A 21,368-nucleotide genomic window follows, 5' to 3' on the forward strand; every position below is an offset into this window, starting at 1 on the left:
GCTTTCCAAAAAGGAATAGTGTTTACATTAGAGTATTTGGCAAGCGTGAAGTAGTTTTTGTGCTTTTTTTTTTTGAAGACCTGCTTTTAAGGCCAAATTTGCTTAGGCTGGGGCCCTACTGTTGGCTTAGAAGCCACATTCACCACTGGCCCCTTAGCTGGGAAACACGAATGGCCAATTATTCTGTGACCTGTTGCTGAACTGTGAACAACCTGCAAAAAAGAAGGTCCTCTTTTAAAATGCAGGAGAATCTAGGTGTCAAAGGATGTCCATACCATGGAAACCTTTATATCGTAATGCAGGACCCTCCTAACCTTTAAAATGGGGGCACCCCGGTGACTGTTTCATTTGACAGTAACTGGGGTGACCCTGTGTAATGAGAATGAACCATCCTAGCAAGACAAAATACCATAGGCATTTTTATTGATTAAATACCCCAAGACTGGAATTTCCCCAAAGACAATGTCTAGGGTTCTCCTCTTAGTGCTCAATTTCAATCTAAAAATATTTGACCTTTGATGGCAGCCTTTTTATGTTGGTGCTTTTCATGACAGCTGAGGGAGGTACAGGGAGGGCTGTGTGCGAGAGTCGGAAAGACAAGTGAACAGTGGACTGCATTTCTTTCATCTTAAGACACCACTCCACATTTTATGTTTTCTGAAATCAAGATGTGCAATACAAATGCCATTTCATCAAATGGTGTGTGTGTGTGTGTGTGTGTGTGTGCGCGCGTGTGCGTGTGCGTGTGCGTGTGTGTGTGTGTGTGTGTGTGTGTATGCTTTTCTTTTCTCCAATTTCCCTTCCCAAACCTAGGAGTTTCCCCCCACTAAATTGCCACTGGAAACTGTCTAAATCAATGAGGAGGTGATTACAAATGATCGCCCACCTGCTGAGTGTAAAGAGTTTCACAGCAGGGCTGAGCCTGCCTCCCTTGGCCATTCATTTTCTTTCTCTTTCCTTCAATCCCTCCCTCTGTGGAGAGGGAGCTTTACATCCCTATCTCCTTCCTCCACATCACACTGTGATAATGACATGGTTTTCTGTTATTCTGAGGTCTTCTGGTTGCTTTTTCACTCCTCTTGGAAGAAGCGTTCAAATACTCAAGATCTACTCCAGTTAATTCCTTGATGGTGCGTTTACAGGTCACCGAATCTTTCTAAATTCTAGAGCTCCTCATTTTTAGTAAGCACTGATCATTTTTCACCACGCATCTTAAGCAAATAAAAACTGTAGAGGGAAAACTAGAACAGTGGCTCTATTTATTATTCTACAAGAGTCTGTTAAGCAACTAGTACTTTCTAAGAACACTACCGCTGAATACTGCGGTTAAGGTGAATCATTCTAACACTTGGATGTTTGCTATCTTGGCAATTAATTACATTACTCCTTTTGTTTGTCTCTCTTGTTGCCAGAAGTCTTGTGGGTGGGGATGATCTTGTTAATCATATCTCTGTTCAGGGGTCCCTTACCTGTGTTTTCTTTTTATTTAACTTTTTTATTTTTTAATAAAAATTGTATGTGTATAAGGCATACCATGACTATTTGATATAGAGTGAAATAATTACCACAGACCAGTTAATAGACCAGTTACCTTGTGTCTATGTGTCTGTGTGTGTTATAAGAACACCTGAAATCTACTTTCTTAGAATTCAATACAGCATAATTAACCATAGTCATCATGCTGTACATTCGATCTCCAGACATATTCATCCTACATAACTTTGTACCCTTTGGCCAACACCTTCCCACCCCTGGTAACCACTGTTCTACTCTTCACTCCTCTGTATTCACTTTGTAAAATTCCACATACACATGAGATTGTGAAGTTTTTTTTTCTTTTCTGTGTTCCCTTACCTGTATTTTCTATCTTTTGAGGAGAAGAATAATTCTATTAGAATGCAGAAGATTCAGGCATTTCACTTGTAATTATGAAAACCTGGGCATAGGTGATGGTCAACAAAAGACTAAATTGAACTAACAAAAACCCCTCACAAGCCTGGACAGAGTCATCTTTCTCAACTCTGTGGGGCTTAGGACAGGGTGTGAGGCCTGCGGTGAGGACTGTGAATGTCGTTCCTTTTTAAATTCTCTTCCTGGGGCTTAGGCTTTGGAAATCGGTAAGATAAGAGCTTGGAATTCTTTATTTTTTTGGTTTGTTTGTTTTTACTTTTCAGAGATGGCAACTTGGGGCTGCAATTGGGGTGGCCCTTCAAATCAGGAAAAAAGAGGCTTAGTAAGGCTAATATCAAATAAGACCATAATAATAATAAAAAGGAGTGCAAATGAAAACACTGTCCGAGAGCATGCAGCGAATGACGCTCCCCTTACAATGCCTGGGGTGATTTTGTGTTCGTGAGTAATGAGTCTCCAGACTGTGATGGAGATGAGAGTACTGAATCCAGAGACCATTGCTGGATTTTGGTATGCTTTACAGTTCACTTATGTTGTTATTTTTATTCGCAAGGCCATTTGATATAGTAGGCTGTTGAATCAGGCCCCAGTTTGCATCCTGGGCACTTAATTATCTATCTGACCTTAAATAAGGTCTGGATTTAGACTTCTCTTTTGTAAATAGGAACGGTAATATTTATTTCATAGCGCTGCTGTGAGATTTCAGTACGTCTGTACAATGCATCTAGAACTAAAGGAAACTCTTTTCTTCCCGTTTCTCCTAGCTTATGGCCTTCTTAAGTACTTATGCTCTATTTAAAAATAAAGCGTTTTCTAAAGAACTGAAGGAACATCCTTTAGTTACCACATCCTTTAGAAAACAGATGAATCATTCAATATCTAATAACAGAAAAGTAATTAGTGGCACGATGATGAACTGTTCTGGATGGCTAAGTGGCAAATTAAACTTCAGGAACGCCCCAAATGATAGCATTATAAACTGCATACGTTTAATAAATGGGTTTCCACAGGTTTATGCATCTTTTAGAACTGTTGGTTATTTCTTTTTCTGAAAAGTCAATAAAACTTCTTTTAATCACCATAATCTCATTATCCAGATACAAGTCAAGACAACTCTCAGTGCACAGTGTTATCTTAACAGTTTAAAATATACACATAGAAAATCTGGGGATCTCACTGCATGGGCTGTTTTACAGTCTTTTATCCATCTAACATTACGTGTAAAAATGTTACTTTAAAAAGCTGCGTGATGTTCCCCTGGGGGTGTACCATACTTTATTTAATCATTCCCAACCTGTTTCCTATTTTTCTCAAGTTAAACTTTGATCCCGATCTCCTTCTTCAGAGAAACACTTAAAAGTTATTGGGGCAAAGGGAGTGCACTTTAATTTTTTTTTTTTTTTGCGTTACGCGGGCCTCTCACTGTTGTGGCCTCTCCCGTTGCGGAGCACAGGCTCCAGACGCGCAGGCTCAGCGGCCACGGCTCACGGGCCCAGCCGCTCCGCGGCACGTGGGATCTTCCCGGATCGGGGCACGAACCCTCGTCCCCTGCATCGGCAGGCGGACTCTCAACCACTGCGCCACCAGGGAAGCCCTGCAATTTAATTTTTAATATTTTTTTCTTAAATTACAGAAAATTTGTCTTCACCATCAGATCCCACTCCAGAGAAAGTCTAGGGTGGCTTTAATCCAGTTCAACTCAAACCACCCCCAATTCTCTTCCAGTACTGTTTTCAAGGTCTTAATGAACATCTACCAGCACAATCGCACAGACCTGTTGGTTATTAGGATTATTTTTCTTATTTCTTGAAGCAGAAAGTCTAGGGGAAACCTCCAAGCTTGAGAAGTCAAGTTCCACTACCTGCCCTGGGCTTATGGACTCCTTCTTTAGCCTAGAGCTACTTCAACACTGCCTCCTGGTGGTGGAGAGAAGAGGTATTTTATAAACACATTACAGGTGTAGGAGGTATTGGTTTAATTGGCTATCAAAAGTCCACATGAGAACTAAATTCTGAGAACAAAAAAGGAACAGTATCAGATCAAATCAGTATGTTTCCAACTCTGAGCAAGAGACCATGTTGCTTGGATTTGAGAATCCTTTTATAAAATATGATCAGTGGGCGTTCCTTTGGCAGACGATAGACTGAGTGAGAAAGACTCACAGATTGGTTGAGCAAGGGATACAGGGATTAGTTCATTTTAGTGCCTTTGGGAGGAACACTGTTTTTCCTTGTCGTCATTGTAGTAAACTGGTGAACACCCAGGGAATTCAGTCAAAGACTAGTAAGATATCAGAGTTGGAGAAGACAGTAAGCATCCTTGAAGTCTAACTCGCCTTGCTATATTAAATGACTAGACCAAAACCACACGGGCAATTAGTGGCAGATCTCAGGGCCTGGAATAGTCATTTTTCTCGGAGCCCTTATGAAGTACCAGGTATTTTGCTAGATCATAAAGGTATAGTGGTAACACTTCAATATAGCCCCTGCCCTCATGGAGCCATTGATAACTATACCCACTGTTTTCTATTCTGAGAAGACTGAAATAAATGCTCTTCAAAAGTGATATTTGGGGACTTCCCTGGCAGTCCAGTGGTTAAGACTCGCCACTTCCACGGCAGGGTGCACGGGTTTGATCCCTGGTTGGGGAACTAAGCTTCTGCATGCCATGTAGCGTGGCCAAAAAAACCCCTGATATTTGCTTGTATGGAGACGTGTCATCAGGCTGGACAGTGAAATTCCTGGGAGTTTAGATTCCCTACCATAGGCAGGATTCTATGCTATGCATAGGCAGGCCTAGCGTAGGCCCCTGCTTAATTTATAATTGTCAAGAGCAATGATGTCAAGCCCTTGTAGAGGATAAAAAATGAAGCCTTTAACATTTAAGTTATAATAGATGGATCTCATTTTCACATTACTGGTGTATGTGTATAGAAGTTTGGGTGTGTCCAGGATCTCTGGTCCCCTCTGTGGAAAGTCAGAACTTACTCATTTGAGCCAACATGGAAGGAGTTTACCTGTTACTGTTTAAAGTCATTACCCCATGCAACATTGAAAGTGTCTAAGTATGAAATTCATGAATTAGTTTACAACATATCTCATCATCATGATTAATGTGGTTAAATAATAGTACATGGACTCTGTCCTTTTCTACTAGTGTGATGAACTCCCAGTGCATTTCAGTATAGAGGCCCCAATTATCTCAAAAGTCACTGTTGATAGTTTTTTGGCTTTCATGTTTACCTAAGCAGAGAAGACCACTATGTGTGCGTGTGCGTGTGCGTGTCTGTTTAATTGTCCCTTTTTCTCCAACCACTTTGCCAAGGTGAAACAACATGGCTCTAAGGAAGTTCCCCCTTAACTTCTTAATTCTAATCTAATTTTTCCAGACGGTTAAGGGGCAAGTGATCACCAAGTACTTATTTTATTGACAATTTAAGGATTTATGGTTTTTATACCAGTATTATAAGGATTTAAAACACATAGACCCTTATCTTTCATCATATAAAATGCTCTTTCCAAGTTGTTTTGAACAAATTATCTCTTTGCTTTCACACATGTTTGAGGAAGTATCTTTTTGGCTCAAGTTTAAGTGGGATCAGTGATACCTGTCTCTTACAGGGATATTTTAAGAAGCAACTTGGATAATCCAGGTAAAATGCTTAGCACAGTACTAGGCACTTAAGTGCCCAATAAATAGCAATTTCTTTTATGATTTGATAAGATAATCGGCAAATGAGCTGATAACTGGCAATCGGCAAAAATCCAAGTAGGCAGGTAGCTATCAGCTCATCACATTATAGACATCATGGACCCAGTCATAGGGAGGTTTGTGCCCAAAATATAAACTTGTATCCATGGTGGAGGTTGATAAGATATAGAGCAAGTATATAATTATTGTGAAATCGTGCCCTGAGGTGGAAATCTGTCATTGGAGGCTCCAAGGACAAAATAGGCTATTTCAAGGCATGATTGATAAACAAATGAGGGAACTCCTATTCTGGGAATTAGAATCTCAAATCCAAGCCAACCGGTTAGAAGTGATCCTTTCATAGGGATACGCATCCCTCCATAGGGCGTAAGGACAAACACACCTTCCCAAATCTTTATCAGTGCTGCACACTTCAGGGCTCTGCTAGTGAGGCTAGAGGAGGAAGGGGCAGAACCAGCAAGTGGTTCAGTTCTCCAATGGTAGAGTTAGAACTGGTTGAGAAAAAGAAGACTTTATGAGTCCAGGAAAATGTGTATCTGTGCATCTAAGAAAATTAGCCATTAAACGTCCACGAAGAAATTGATCCCCAAACAAAATCTGGAAGTTCTGTGTTCAAGGGGGAAAAACAAGAAAAAGAAAAAGCAAAGATTTGGAGTAAAGATTTTGTGTGTGATTTCCCACTCAACTTTGGACAAAATACTTACACTTTCAGAATCTTAATTTTGTCCTCTGCAATAATAGTGCATATTGGGACTTCCCTAGAGATCCAGTGGTTAAGAATCTACGCTCCCAATGCAGGGGGTGCAGGTTTGATCCCTGGTTGAGGAACTAAGGTCCTGAATGCCACACAGGCACAGACAAAAAAAAAAAATATTGCATATTAGAAATACAGAACTATTATGGCAAATGCTAAAGTGCATAGGGAAGCATGCAGATTGTAAATACTGTAAAGTGCTTGTCATTATTTTTACCCACTCTTCCCTGCTGTGTCTTTCTCCATCCTCTTCCTTCTCTTTCTGACCAAAGAACACATTCTCTTACATTCAGAAGACAGTAGGTTAAACCAATGCCCTCTCCCCTCCTATGAGCCTTGGCAATTGCCTTGTGCCCTCACAGGTCAAGTATACAGAGGCTCTGGCTGAGTGGCAGTAACCTAGGAGCCAGAGAGCTCAGATTCTAAACTGAGCTTCATTAGTTTCATTAGTTCATTAGATTCATTAGTTCCTGACCTTTCACTCCTTGCTTTTAGCAGAACGAAAACAGCACCTGCCACAGAACTATCCCAAATAGGTAGAGAACTCCCAGGAAGCTCTCCTTTTTATGGGAGGTTCTCTTTTGCCTGTGGATCCCATTAAATTATCTACCTTCTTCTAATCTTATGGTTTAATTGTTGATTATTATGATGCTCTTTCCATCTAGAAGATCAATTGGTTTCTTTTTTGTTTTTTTTCTATAGGCTATCTGAAGCCTCTTCTGCCATTCTATACCTGTGGAAATGAGAAGAGGGAAGCTATTTTATTTCAGGGGCAGGGAGGGGACCCTGTGAATGATGCAATCATTTCTTATGGGAAGAGAAACACACTTGTGTGTTTTTAATATATAAAACCCATCCAAAGTTGTAGAAACAAAGGGCGTTGCAGAGGAATCTGAGATTATTCTCTGATTATTCTCTGATGAGAAGAGAACCATGACATCACAGAGGAGGGATCTGCACCAGTTTCATTGGAGTTTCATTGTAGTCAGAGCCTGTTGCCTAATTTCACTTCTAGTTGGGGTTAAACAGTTTAAAACTTACATCTGTCTGCATATCTTGCTGCTTACAGTTTTGGCAAAAGATGGAACACAGGTATAAGCATCAAAATAAATTTATGGAGGGATCATTATTTGTTATTGTCATTGTTTTAATAGTTGCTTTGGGATTCATATTTTTCCCCCTACTCTAATAGTGATTTTTATGTTACTGAGCTAAAAACCTTTCACTCTGCTCTGAAACACAACGTATTTTTCTTTCTTTCACAAATGATTAGCACAGAATTCATGTGGTTTTCCCACAGAGAGGAATTACTATGTCGATACATTAACTTTTCAGATTGTACACATCTTCACCATTCTGCCCCTCTAGGTTTGTGTACTTTTTATTTCTGGCAGAAATTTCTCAACATTCAAGCCTGAAGCAAAAAGCTGGAAATAGATTTTTCTCCAGGGATATCTTTTTCTACATTCAGGAAAATGTTTTATTTTTCCTTCACTCAGATTGAAGGATCTTGAACCCTCAGCAAACTGAAGAGATTTCTATGTTCATCTAGTTCAAAATCCTTCTTTTTCAGATGAGGAAACAAAGTCAGCAAGTTGTTGACCCAGGACAGATAATGGTATAGTTCCAGTCTAACTCCAAAGACCTATGAAGCAGGAGTGCCAATGGTGTGAGTTCTAGTCCAAGTCTGAGTCTGAGTGTGAAGGAAGTGGAAGACCAAGGTCCCAGTTTGAAGACAGAGAGTGAGTTGTCTCCTACTCCATCTTTTTGTTCCATTCAGCCTTCAGTGGATTGGATAGGCCCACCTGTACTGAAGAGGGCAATCCGCTTTACTCAGGCTACAGATTCAAATGAAAATCTCATTCAGAAATGGTCTCACAGAAAGACTCAGAATAATGTTTAACCAAACATCTGAGTACCCTGTGGCCGAGTCCAGTTGATACATACAGTTAACCATCACACTGTTCCATGTCTGAAGACCCATTAATGTACTTGGCTAATGAACGAGTTTATGCTTTAGCTTTCAGGAAGAGTTATTGAGGGATGATGCTACATTTCCCCTTCTTTCTGTCACTTCTGTGTCTGTGAGGGGAAGAAAATGGTATCAGGGTTTATTCCCTTAGTGTCGAATTATGCTACAGTCTTTAGGAGGCAGTGGTGGCAAAGTAAGTTTCCTTTAAATAAGAAAAAGTATTTTACTTATCTCCCAGTTACAATGATAAGTTAGTCTGGTTGGGTCACTTCCTTTAAAGTTGGGATCCTTAGGAGAAAACTCAAGTATATTTTGTGGCATTGGGACGAAGACCATTTATCATCATGGTTTAATTAGGAATGTTTGATGTCCATTTGTTTTTCCTGAAAAGGCTTTGGCTATTTTCATGTCCATGGTGAATTGGACAGTTGATATCAGATTCTATTACTTTATAATTATCAGTTAACTCATAGTTAATTATATCATTCTATTCTAGTTGCAAATATTCAACTAATATCCTGTCTCCATTCCTGCTTCTGCCCCCAGCAACAGAAATCAGTCATGAAAGAAGAATTAAGACTAAGTAGTTTTTCCATTTGGCCCCATATCAAATGTATTTATCAACACCCAGATTTAGCTCAGCAAATCCGACTCAAATACCTTCTTTTTCCATCTATACTGCCGTTACTTTAGGTCAAATTCTCATCACCTCACCTGACTTATTATGATGGCCTCCTCTTGGTCACCTTGCCTACATATTTCTTCTCCTCCAGCCTATTCTACTTATGTCTGATTCCCCTTCCTAAAACTCAACTATGATCATGTCATTACCCTTCTCAAACATCCTTTGTACTCGCTATTATCTCCTAAACAAAGGTTCACATCTTAACCTCATACTCAAAGCCATACTCATACTAATACTCATACTCAAAGCCCTCATGCAGAAGTGGATCCAAGTTTATATATATAAGCACTTAACTTGGCATAGAATAGGCACTCATGTGGTATTTGGTGACTGAAGGTATAAACACGGAGCACAGATCTGAGGACTTGTCTCAGCTGGAAAATGAGTCTTACACTCTTGGTTGATGGGGCAACCAGTTTTAAAGAAAAAAGGATTCATGCATCTATTCCACACTATCAGTATTTTCAGTTTGCTTTAATTCTTTCTTTTCTTTCTTTCTTTCTTTGGTTGTGCTGGATCTTAGTTGCAGCATGCAGCCTCCTTAGTTGTGGCATGTGAACTCTTAGTTGTGGCATGCGAACTCTTAGTTGCGGCACGTGGTATCTAGTTCACTGACCGGGGATCGAACCTGGGCCCCCTGCATTGGGAGTGCAGAATCTTAACCACTGCACCACCAGGGAAGTCCCTCTTTTAGTTATTTTCATCATAATCTTACTACTATTAGGCTAGTCTACTTTTTTTGGAATTTAGATGAGAACGTGTTATTTATATAGAGTGGGATTCAGGACATGGGTTCTCCGTCATTTCTCCCAAGAAACGTTTCTCTCCTAAGGACTTGATTTCTCTATCTATTTATCTCTCACCATTTACATGTTACTTCTACTCTGGAAAACAACCTCAGTTGGAACAGTTAATCCCTTTCAACTTGAAAATTTTTATTTATTAATGTGCTTACTCACCCAGAGATTATATTTGTGTTTATATCTTTCTTACATAGTAAAGTGCCAGGAAATTCCCTTTGGATTGCTGATGGTAGCATCTACCCTACTCTACCCTCTGCTCCAGAAGAGCATGTGTCTATTGCCTGGAGTTGTTTTGGCGATTCCTATGAGAAGGCAGGCTCCCCTAGGTGCATTGCTACATCTCTGAAGATCACCTGTCCTAGGACTGTGAGTGTTTGTGTATGTGGTAGTGAATGAGGTGGGGATGGGGAACATAGTCTTCTTGGGTTTTTGAAGATATCCTTCTTTACAAGGGTGGACAAATTGAATGCTATCCAGGTAAACAAGAGAAGAGAAAGGGATCAGAGTCTCTACATTTTGAAATTTTAAAGTGATAAGCCTCTTTGAAAGCCATTATGAAACCCTGGGGAAGAAAAGAGGTTGTCATTTTAAATTCATGGGATGGTAGATGGGAGATCAAGTCCTAAAGATTTAAATATAAACTTCCTAAGGGCAGGGACCTTGTCCAGGTTGCCAGACATTGTACCTTCAGAGTCAAACATAGTACCCGGGTCATGGTAGACACTCCACATCTAGTAGGCACACTAAATGTTTATATATTTAGTACATGAATAAGTAAATGACCTAGCATAGCTGATTTGGCTCAATTGGAAGTGCTATGCATTTAAAAACAAAAAGCTGCAATCTTGCAAACACATGCCCAGAATACCCTAAGATGCGTTTGGAATCAAATGAGTGGGAATCTTCTACAAAGAACACGGTGGCCAGTTCAGGAGTCTGGATCAACAGGTGATCCTCTCTGTGTGACTGTCTAACCACTTTTCAACTTTAGCTTCATATAATATTGAGAATCATTAGTAGTTGTGGGCTGGTGGGATTATATCTCTGGCTCCCCATGAGCACAGAAACCTAACACAACATTGTAAATTAACTATACTTCAAAAAAATGGTTACAAAAAAAAATGAATGGAAGCCAAATGCTAAAGATTCTTATTACTTCATAGAACTGCCATAACAGCCTGAAAAGCCATACTTTTGGGTATCTTCTATAGGAGAGAAACAATAAGCTTATATTACTAAGCCACTATTTTTCTTTTGATTTTTATTATAGGCAACTGAACCTAATTATAATCATGATTGATAAATTAAACAGCAGAATAGGCTCTGTTGAAGAAAGAATTGGTAAACTAATAGAAATGAGGAAATTTTCTAGGGAGCTTCAAAGAGGGATAATGAGATAAAAAATATGAAATTGAAGAACTGTGGAAGATAGAATGAGAAGTGTGTGTGCGTGTGTGTGTGCGTGTGTGTGTGTGTGTGTGTGTGTGTGTGTGTGACTGAAGAATAGTAGACAGAGTTTGGGGAGGAGCAGGGGCCTGGTAAATGTGCAGGGAAGGAAAGAAACGTTTGACGAGACTGGCTGAGAGTTTTCTAGAATTTTAAGTCTTCAGCTTCAGAAAGTATGTACCAACATTATATATATATATATATATATACACATCAATCCAAACCTACATATTTATTTCTTGGTAAGCTATAAAACATTCAACACAGAGATTACAAATGCAACCAGAAAAAAAAGACAAAGTTTCTTCAAGGGAACAAAAGTAGGATGGGGAAGAGTTCAATAAAAATAAGCCAAAAGGGGTGGACCTTCAAGATGGCGAAGGAGTAAGATGTGGAGATCACCTTCCTCCCCACAAATACATCAAAAATACATCTACATGTGGAACAACTCCTACAGAACACCTACTGAACGCTGGCAGAAGACCTCAGACCTCCCAAAAGGCAAGAAACTCCCCACGTACCTGGGTAGGGCAAAAGAGTAGGGACGGTACCTGCACCTCTGAGAGGGAGCTGTTAAAGAGGAAAAGTTTCCACACACTAAGAAGCCCCTTCACTGGCGGAGAGGAGGCATGGGAAAGGGGGAAGCTTTGGAGACATTGATGACAGCACAGCAACAGGGGTACAGAGGGCAAAGCAGAGAGATTCCTGCACAGAGGATCAGTGCCAACCAGCACTCACCATCCTGAGAGGCTTGTCTATTCACCCGCCAGAGCGGGTGGGTGCTGGGAGCTGAGGCTCGGGCTTCGGAGGTCGGACCCCAGGGAGAGGACTGGGGTTGGCTGCGTGAACACAGCCTGAGGGGGGCTAGTGCACCACAGCTGGCTGGGAGGGAGTCTGGGAAAAAGTTTGGACCTGCCTAAGAAGCAAGAGACCATTGTTTCAGGGTGTGCGAGGAGAAGGGATTCACAGCACCACCTAAACGAGCTCCAGAGACAGGTACAAGCCGCGGCTATCAGCGTGGACCCCAGAGACGGGAGTGAAATGCTAAGGTTGCTGCTGCAGCCATCAAGAAGCCGGTGTGCAACCACAGGTCGCTATCCACACCCCTGGGAGTTTGTGCAGCCCGCCACTGCCAAGGTCCCATGATCCAGGGACAACTTCCCCGGGAGAACACATGGCATGCCTCAGGCTGCTGCAATGTCACACCAGCCTCTGCCACCGCAGGCTCACCCTGAAATCCATACCCCTCCCTCCCCCAGACCTGAGTGAGACAGAGCCCCCAATCAGCTACTGCTTTAACCCCCTCCTGTCCTCAGGTGACTTACACGCAGAGGTGGGGCCAAATCCAAAGCTGAACCACAGGAAATGTGTGAACAAAGAAGAGAAAGAGAAATCTCTCCCAGCAGCCTCAGGAGCAGCAGATTTAATCTCCACAGTCAACTTGATGTACCTGCATCTGTGCAATACCTGAAGAGACAATGAATCATCTCAAAACTGAGGCAGTGGACTTTGGGAACAACTGTAGACTTGGGGTTTGCTTACGGCAACTAATTTGTTTCTGGTTTTATGTTTATCTTAGTTTATTATTTAGATCTTATTATCATTGGTAGATTTGTTTATTGATTTGGTTGCTCTTTTCTTTCTTCCTTTTTTTATTACTTTTTAATTTTTTTATTTTTAATAATATTTTCTTTATTTTTTATTTTAATAAATTTATTTATTTTATTTTTTTTCTTTCTTTCTTACTTTTCTTTTCTCCCTTTTCTTCTGAACCGTGTGGCTGACAGGGACTTGGTGCTCCAGCTGGGAGTCAGAACTGAACCTCTGAGGTGAGAGAGTCAAGTTCAGGACATTGGTGCACCAGAGACCTCCTGGCCCCACGTAATATCAAACAGCGAAAGCTCTCCCAGAGATCTGCATCTCAACGCTAAGACCCAGCTCCACTCAACGACCAGCAAGCTACAGTGCTGGATACCTTATGCCAAACAACTAGCAAGACAGGAACACAACCCCACCCATTAGCAAAGAGGCTGCCTAAAATCATAATAAGTTCATAGAAACCCCAAAACACACCACCAGATGGGGTCCTGCCCACCAGAAAGACAAGATCCAGCCTCATCCACCAGAACACAGGCACCGATACCCACTAACCCGGAACCCTACACAACCCACTGAACAAACCTTACCCACTGGGGACAGAAACCAAAAGAAAAGGGAACTACGAAACTGCAGTCTGTGAAAAGGAGACCCCAAACACAGTAAGTTAAGCAAAATGAGAAGACAGAGAAATATGCAGCAGATGAAGGAGCAAGGTAAAAACTCACCAGAACAAACAAATGAAGAGGAAATAGGCAGTCTACCTGAAAAAGAATTCTGAGTAATGATAGTAAAGATGACCCAAGATCTTGGGAATAGAATGGAGAAAATACAAGAAACATTTAACAAGGACCTAGAAGAACTAAAGAGAAAACAAACAATGATGAACCACACAAGAGATGAAATTAAAAATTCTCTAGAAAGAATCGATAGCAGAATAAATGAGACAGAAGAACAGATAAGGGACCTGGAAGATAAAATAGTGGAAATAACTACCACAGAGCAGAATAAAGAAAAAAGAATGAAAAGAATTGAGGACGGTCTCAGAGAGCTCTGGGATAACATTAAACGCACCAACATTTGAATTATAGGGGTCCCAGAAGAAGAAGAGAAAAAGAAAGGGACTGAGAAAATATTTGAAGAGATTAGAGTTGAAAACTTCCCTAACATGGGAAAAGAAATAGTGAATCAAGTCCAGGAAACACAGAGAGTCCCATACAGGATAAATCCAAGGAGAAACATGCCAAGACACATATTAATCAAATGAGCAAAAATTAAATACAAAGAAAAAATATTAAAAGCAGCAAGGGAAAAGCAACAAATAACATACAAGGGAATCCCCATGAGGTTAACAGCTGATCTTTCAGCAGAAACTCTGCAAGCCAGAAGGGAGTGGCAGGACATATTTAAAGTGATGAAAGGGAAAAAAATATAACCAAGATGACTCTACCCAGCAAGGATCTCATTCAGATTCGATGGAGAAATAGAAAACTTTACAGACAAGCAAAAGCTAAGAGAATTCAGCACCACCAAACCAGCTTTACAACAAATGCTAAGGGAACTTCTCTAGGCAGGAAACACAAGAGAAGGAAAAGACCTACAATAACAAACACAAAACAATTAAGAAAATGGTAATAGGAACATACATAATGATAACTACCTTTAATGTAAATGGATGAATGCTCTAACAAAAAGACACAGACTGGCTGAGTGGATACAAAAATAAGAACTGTATATATGCTGTCTACAAGAGACCCATTTCAAACCTAGGACATATATAGACTGAAAGTGAGGGGATAGAAAAAGATATTCCATGCAAATGGAAATCAAAATAAAGCTGGAGTAGCAATTCTCATATCAGACCAAATAGACTTTAAAATAAAGACTATTAAAAGAGACAAAGATGGACACTACATAATGATCAAAGGATCAGTACAGGAAGAAGATATAACAATTGTAAATATTTATGCACCTAACATAGGAGCACCTCAATACATAAGGCAAATGCTAACAGCCATAAAAGGGGAAATCCATAGTAACACAATAACAGTAGGGGAGGAAGCAGCCGCATGGCACAGGAATATTGGCTCGGTGCTTTGTGACAGCCTGGAGGGGTGGGATAGGGAGGTTGGGAGGGAGGGAGATGCAAGAGGGAGGACATATGGGAACATATGTATATGTATAACTGATTCACTTTGTTATAAAGCAGAAACTAACACACCATTGTAAAGCAATTATACCCCAATAAAGATGTTAAAAAAAAAAAGTAGGGGACTTTAACACCCCACTTTCACCAATGGTCAGATTATCCAAAATGAAAAAAGATAAGGAAACACAAAATTTAAATTATACATTAAACAAGATGGATTTAATTGATATTTATAGGACATTCCATCCAAAAAGAACAGAATACACTTTCTTCTCAAGTGCTCATGGAATATTCTCCAGGATAGATCATATCTTGGGTAACAAATCAAGCCTTGGTAAAGTAAGAAGATTGAGATTGTATCAAGCATCTTTTCCAACCACAACACTATGAGACTAGATATCAATTACAGGAAAAAAATCTATAAAATATCAAACACATGGAGGCTAAACAATACACTACTAAATAACCAAGAGACCACTGAAGAAATCAAGAGGGAATCAAAAACTACCTAGAAACAAATGACAATGAAAACACGGTGACACAAAACTTAAAGGAGGCAGTAAAAGTAGTTCTAAGAGGGGAGTTGATAGCAATACAATCCTACCTCAAGAAACAAGACACATCTCAAATAAACAACCTAACCTTACACCTAAAGCAATTAGAGAAAGGAGAACAACAAAAAAAAAAAAACCCGAAGTTAGCAGAAGGAAAGAAATCATAAAGATCAGATCAGAAATAAATGAAAAAGAAATGAAGGAAACGATAGCAAACATCAGTAAAACTAAAAGCTGGTTCTTTGATAAACAAAATTGATAAACCATTAGCCAGACTCATCAAGAAAAAGAGGGAGAAGACTCAAATCAACAGAATTATAAAAGAAAAAGGAGAAGTAACAACTGACACTGCAGAAATACAAAGGATCATGAGCGATTATTACAAGCAACTATATGCCAATAAAATGGACAACCTGGAAGAAATGGACAAATTCTTAGAAAAGCACAACCTTCCAAGACTGAAGCAGGAAGAAATAGAAAATATAAACAGACCAATCACAAGCACTGAAATTGAGAGTGTGATTAAAAATCTTCCAACAAACAAAAGTCCAGGACCAGATGGCTTCACAGGCAAATTCTATCAAATATTTAGAGAGGAGCTAACGCCTATCCTTCTCAAACTCTTCCAAAATATAGCAGAGGGAGGAACACTCCCAAACTCATTCTACGAGGCCACCATCACCCTGATACCAAAACCAGACAAAGATGTCACAAAGAAAGAAAACTACAGGCCAATACCACTGATGAACATAGATGCAAAAATCCTCAACAAAATACTGGCGAACAGAATCCAGCAGCACATTAAAGGATTATACACCATGATAAAGTGGGGTTTATCCCAGTAATGCAAGGATTCTTCAATATATACAAATCAATCAATGTGATAAACCATATTAACAAATGGAAGGAGAAAAACCATATGATCATCTGAATAGATGCAGAAAAAGCTTTTGACAAAATTCAACACCCATTTATGATAAAAACCCTCCAGAAAGTAGGCATAGAGGGGACTTACCTCAACATAATAAAGGCCATATATTACAAACCCACAGCCAACATCATCCTCAATGGTGAAAAACTAAACCATTTCCACTAAGATCAGGAACAAGACAAGGTTGCCCACTCTCACTACTATTATTCAACATAGTTTTGGAAGTTTTAGCCATAGCAATCAGAGAAGAAAAAGAAATAAAAGGAAACCAAGTTGGAAAAGAAGTAAAGCTGTCACTGCTTGCAGATGACAGGATACTATATGTAGAGAATCCTAAAGATGCTACCAGAAAACTACTAGAGCTAATCAATGAATTTGGTAAAGTAGCAGGATACAAAATTAATGCACAGACATCTCTTGCATTCCTATAAACTAATGATTAAAAAATCTAAAAGAGAAATGAAGGAAACACTCCCATTTATCACTGCAACAAAAATAATAAAATACCTAGGAATAAACTTACCTAAGGAGACAAAAGACCTGTACGCAGAAAACTATGACTCTGATGACCAAAACTAAAGATGATACAAACAGATGGAGAGATATACCATGTTTTTGCATTGGAAGAATCAACATTGTGAAAATGATTCTACTACCCAAAGCAATCTACAGATTCAGTGCAATCCCTATCAAACTACCAATGGCATTTTTCACACAACTAGAACAAAAAGTTTCACAATTTGTATGGAAACACAAAAGACCCCAAATAGCCAAAGCAATCTTGAGAAAGAAAAACGGAGCTGGACAAATCAGGCTCCCTGACTTCAGACTCTACTACAAAGCTACAGTATTCCAGACAGTATGGTACTGGCACAAAAACAGAAATATAGATCAATGGAACAGGATAGAAAGCCCAGAGATAAACCCATGCACATATGTCACCTTATCTTTGATAAAGGAGGCAAGAATATACAATGGAAGACAGCCTCTTCAGTAAGTGGTGTTGGGAAATCTGGACAGCTACATGTAAAAGAATGAAATTAGAACACTCCCTAACACCATACACAAAAATAAACTCAAAATGGGTTAAAGACCTAAATGTAAGGCCAGACACTCTAAAACTCTTAGAGGAAAACATAGGCAGAACACTCTATGATATAAATCACAGCAGGATCCTTTTTGACCCACCTCCTAGAGAAATGGAAATAAAAACAAAAATAAACAAATGGGACCTAATGAATCTTAAAAGCTTTTGCACAGCAAAGGAAACCGTAAACAAGGGAAAAGACATCCCTCAGAATAGGAGAAAATATTTGCAACCAAGCAATTGACAAAGGATTATTCTCCAAAATATATGAGCAACTCATACAGCTCAATATAAAAAAAACAAACAACCCAATCCAAAAATGGGCAGAAGACCTAAATAGACATTTCTCCAAAGAAGACAAACAGATTGCCAACAAACACATGAAAAGATGCTCAGCCTCACTAATCATTAGAGAAATGCAAATCAAAACCACAATGAGGTATCACGTCACACTGGTCAGAATGGCTATCATCAAAAAATCTACAAACAGTAAATGCTGGAGAGGGTGTGGAGAAAAGGGAACCCTCTTGCACTGTTGGTGGGAATGTAAATTGAAGGAGCCACTATGGAGAACAGTATGGAGCTTCCTTAAAAAACTATAAATAGAACTATCATATGACCCAGCAATCCCACTACTAGGCATATGCCCTGAGAAAACCATAATTCAAAAAGATACATGTACCACAATATTCATTGCAGCAGTATTTACAATTACCAGGACATGGAAGCAACCTAAATATCCATCGACAGATGAATGGATAAAGAAGATGTGGTACATATATACAATGGAATATTACGCAGCCATAAAAGGAATGAAACTGAGTATTTGTAATGAGGTGGATGGACCTAGAGTCTACCATACAGAGTGAAGTAAGTCCTAAAGAGAAAAACAAGTACCGTATGCTAATGCATATATATGGAATCTAAAAAAACGGTACTGATGAACCTAGTGGTAGAGCAGGAATAGAGACGCAGATGTAGAGAACCGATTTGAGGACACAGAGGGGGAAGGGGAAGCTGGGATGAAGTGAGAGAGTAGCATTGGCATATATATACTACCAACTGTAAAATGGATAGCTAGTGGGAAGCAGCCGCATTGCACAGGGAGATCAGCTCGGTGCTTTGTGACCACCTAGAGGTGTGGGATAGGGAGGGTAGGAGGGAGAGGCAAGAGGGAGGAGATATGGTGATATATGTATATGTATAGCTGATTCACTTTGTTATAAAGCAGAAAATAACACACCATTGTACAGCAATTATACTACAATAAAGATGTTAAAAAATAAAATAAGCCAAAAGATAACTGGAGACTGGAATACTATTTTCAAAATGTTGGTAGGAAAAAGACAACCTCGGATTCTATAACCAGCTAAAATATAACTTAAATATGAGGAGAAAATAGAAACATTTCCATCTCTAAAAGCCAAAGAGCTTTCACTTCTAAACCCGGAAAGAACTGCTGTAGGAAATACTTCAGAATGAAGAAAGCTAAACCTAGGGAGAAAAGAAATGATTGAAGAAATAGTGAGCAAATAAACTTGTAAACATATGTGTAAATCTAAGTAAGTATTGACTATGCAAAATAATAACATATGAATGCCTCATTGTGGGGTTTAAAAATTTGAGGTGTAACTTATTGGCTAACAATAACACATGAGGCAAGAGAGCCTGAGCAGAGTTTAAACATCCTCACTTCCTTGAATTTCTACAGAGGAAAGTAGACGTATTGATTAACATTAGATTTTGCTAAATAACATTTAAAGGAAAGCTCTAAAGTATTAGAAATAAAAGGGTAAATGTGTGAAGTTAATATTTGGGTAAATTTAAATAAACTTTGACTTTTAAAACAATAATATTTATGACCTGTGGGATTTACAATATATACAGAATTAAAATATATGACAAAAATAGCTTAAAAGGCTAGGGGTAGAGATGAAGTTGGTAAATTGATTTTAAAATGTTCTTGGGCTTTTCATTTGTCTGGAAATTGGAAAAAATACTAATTTGAGTAGACTGTAATAAGAATACATTTACCATTTTTAACTAAACATTAAAAGAATAATAAGTGAATAAATAATAATAAACTTATGGAAGGGAAATGGATAATTTTAAAATTCTACCTTACTGAAATTATGGAACACCTAAACCAGAACAAAAGATAGATTGCTTCCAAAGGAATAAAAATACAACTGAGGGTAGAATTCTCAATAAGAATAGCAGCAAAAAGAGAAGTACTTTTTAAAAAAGTCAAGTAGAAGGACAAAGAAACTGAGAACAAATGAGAAAATCAAAATAAATAGGATAATGGTATGGGGTTCCCTGGTGGTGCAGTGGGTAAGAATCCACCTGCCAATGCAGGGGACACAGGTTTGAGCCCTTGTCCGGAAAGATACCACGTGCCAAGGAGCTACTAAGCCCGTGTACCACAACTACTCAGCCTGTGCTCTAGAGCCCGCGAGCCACAACTACTGAGCCTGCAGTCTAGAGCCCGTGCTACGCAACAAGAGAAGCCACTGTAATGAGAAACCCACTCACCGCAACTAGAGAAAGCCCACTCACAGTAACGAAGACCCACTGCAGCCAAAAATAAAATATAAATTAATTAATTAAAAAACAAAATAGGATAATGGTAGATTTAAAATCGAATATGTCAGCAAATACATTTTATTATAAATGGATATTGAATTTTATCAAAAGCTTTTTCTGCATCTACTGAGATAATCATATAATTTTTATTCTTCAATTTATTAACGTGGTGTATTGCACTGACTGGAGATTTGAGGATATTGAAAAATCCTTGCATCCCTGGGATAAATCCCACTTGATCATGGTGTATGGTTCTTTTAATATATTGTTGGATTCGGTCTGCTAGTACTTTATTGAGGATTTTTGCATCTATGTTCATCAGTGATATTGGGCTGTAATTTTCTTTTTTTGTGGTGCCCTTGTCTGGTTTTAGTATCAGGGTGATTGTGGTCTCATAGAATGAGTTTGGGAGTATTCCTTCCTCTGCAATTTTTGGGAATAGTTTCTGAAGGATATGCGTTAACTCCTTTTTAGGTGTTTGATAGAATTTGCCTGCGGAGCCATCTGGTCCTGGGCTTCTGTTTAAAGAAAAATGCGGTAAATGTCTTTTATAAAACAAAGGTAATAAAACTGATTTTTTACAGAAAGTTCAATCCTGCTTACAAGAGACACACGTGAAATATGGGAACCCAGAAAGGTCGAAAGTAAAAGAATAAAAAATATATCATGCAAAAATTAATCAAAATAAAATCAGACTAGCCGTATTAATAACAACAAAGTAGACTCTAAGGCAAGAATTAATACTGGAGACAAAGAGAAAGATTTCATAATGATAAAAAGGCCATTTGAATAGGAAGATATAATAATTCCCAATTTTTTTGCACCGAGTGATAAAGCCTCAAAACATAAGAAAAACAGAACTAAAGGGAGAATTAAACAATACACCACCGTGGCTGGCAATTTTAATACCTTATTTAACTAATAGAAAAAGCCAACAATAAAGAATTGGAAGATCTGAATATCAAGATTTTAAAATGTGAGCCATTCTCAGGGAATGATCACAGAGATGACATCTGATCACCTTTGCCACATAACAGAATCTCATCATGGGAGTGACACCCTGTCACGGTTGACTTATTCTTGGTCAGAAGCAAATTACAAGTTCCTCCTGCACCCAGGGGGAGGGGGTTAGACAAGGTCCTGCCTCATTGAGGGTTCCCTCGGCTGTTTCCCATATTTGATT

The sequence above is a fragment of the Lagenorhynchus albirostris genome, chromosome 17, assembly GCF_949774975.1.
Source record: "Lagenorhynchus albirostris chromosome 17, mLagAlb1.1, whole genome shotgun sequence".
NCBI classification, from domain to species: domain Eukaryota; kingdom Metazoa; phylum Chordata; class Mammalia; order Artiodactyla; family Delphinidae; genus Lagenorhynchus; species Lagenorhynchus albirostris.